This window comes from Trachypithecus francoisi, unplaced genomic scaffold (genome assembly GCF_009764315.1).
Source record: "Trachypithecus francoisi isolate TF-2019V2 unplaced genomic scaffold, Tfra_2.0 Lachesis_group0, whole genome shotgun sequence".
NCBI lineage: Eukaryota > Metazoa > Chordata > Mammalia > Primates > Cercopithecidae > Trachypithecus > Trachypithecus francoisi.
In genome coordinates this window covers 82,184,713-82,186,638 of record NW_022681453.1, presented here as the reverse complement: position 1 = coordinate 82,186,638, position 1,926 = coordinate 82,184,713, and the positions used below count along the sequence as shown (strand labels likewise).

Here is a 1,926-nt window from a genome sequence, read left to right as displayed (position 1 = left end):
AAGATGACATTATTTAGACTACTTTTAGATAACAGTGGACTGAGAGTCTCAAGAATTCTTTTCCAGTCATGAAGTAAACTACTGACTCAAGATGCAGTGGAACAAAAATTAATTTTATAGAAATGAATAAATTAAAGAGAGAAATTTAAATGTAATATTTGAAATATTTTGGTAATATTTATGTTTTATTTTTATGGCTATATGAGAAAAATTTTTCTTCTCTTTAAGATATATCTAACCCACAATAGATTTTTTGTAAACAAAAATGAAAACTTTTAAAGGAACTTTGATTCTCACTGACCCCTGGAAATGCAGACACCTTTATATACTCTCCTTATGATTCACAGAAGCATTCATTATTTGCATAGATTCAATAAGTGTTTGATTTTGCATTACTCTTTTTTATTACAAATGGTAATTTTAATGCCCCATATTAAGGAGGAATAATTCCAACTTCATATGTAAAGTCAGTACCTACAAAGCCTTCTCAAGAATATCGGCCTGGTACTTGTGTTCATAAGTTCTCAGTCTACCAGGTGGTAAAAAGGTTACTCAGCAGACCAGGAACTACAACAAAACTTGGGAATTGCTAGGAAAAGGAATTCATCCAATCTATAAATACTGGAGGTAAAATCTGGTAGAGAAAGTTTTGGGGATTTGTTTCTTAGTTTCAAGATAGAAATGCAACGTCTTAGCTCATTCAGATTATTATAATAACAGACCATAAATCAGGTAGCTTATAAATAACAGAAATTTATTTCTCACAGTTCTGTAGGCTGAGAAGTCCAAAATTAAGGTGCTAGAAGATTTGTTATCTGGTGAGGACATGATTGCTGGCCTATAGATAGTCATCTTCTTCTTGTGTCACTCCATGGCAGAAGGGAAAACTCTGGTCTCTTTAGACCCTTATAAGGGCACTAATCCCATTCATGAGGACTAAATCATGACCCAGTCACCTCCCAAAGGCCTCACCTAATACCATTATTTGTGGAGTTAAGATTTCAAGGTATAATTTTTTGGGTGGGGGATATTTGGTTCACAGCTAGCAGTTAATAAAAGACTTAAAAATTCCAATCCAAGAAGCCTTATAAATATTTCGGGATGAAATAAATCCTTTAGACTTAATAGTTACTGCATATTATACAACTCTAGATTTATGGAAAAAATCAATGAGACACATATAATTAACACCACAAGTGTGCCTAAATAAGTAATCTGGCAATATCTGTTAGGACTTGGCTTTTTTGTGTGTGGTCAAGAATAAGCTTTAGTGACCACTTTGGCAGCACATATACTAAAATTAAAATGATAGATGATTTGCATAGCTCCTGTGAGTGGATAACATGCAAATTTGTAAAGCATTCCATATTTTTTATTACTGCTAGACCAACCCTATAAGAAATGCTTGAGTCCGAGGGCGCGGTGACTCACGCCTGTAATCCCAGCACTTTGGGAGGCCAAGGCGGGAGGATCACGAGGTCAGGAGATCAAGACCATCCTGGCTAACATGGTGAAACCCTGTCTCTACTAAAAAGACAAAAAATTAGCCGGGCGGGCGCCTGTAGTCCCAGCTACTTGAGAGGCTGAGACAGGAGAATGGCATGAACCCGGGAGGTGGAGTTTGCAGTGAGTAAGCCGAGATCGCGCCACTGCACTCCAGTCCTCTGTATCAAAAAAAAAAAAAAAGAAAAGAAAAGAAATGCTTGAGTCCTATACCTGAAAACAAAAAAGAATATCTACTATCATGAAAACACACAAAATGCACTTGAAGAAGATGGCAGATAGGAGGCAGGGCTAATGTGCATATCCCCTTTGGCAAAAACATAAAAAGAGACAAAGAAGGTCATTATTTAATGACAAAGGGATCAATTCAGTGAAAGGATGCAACAATTATAAAGATATATATTCACCCAACACAAGACCATC

General features: G+C 36.1%; 1 non-coding gene across 1 annotated transcript; it reads left to right on the top strand.

Moving 5' to 3' along the window:
* Window positions 1-1,270: 1,270 nt before the first annotated feature.
* On the top strand, window positions 1,271-1,373 carry LOC117084647. The gene has a single exon (XR_004437563.1). It is a non-coding gene; the product is annotated as a U6 spliceosomal RNA (small nuclear RNA).
* The last annotated feature ends 553 nt before the right edge of the window (window positions 1,374-1,926 follow it).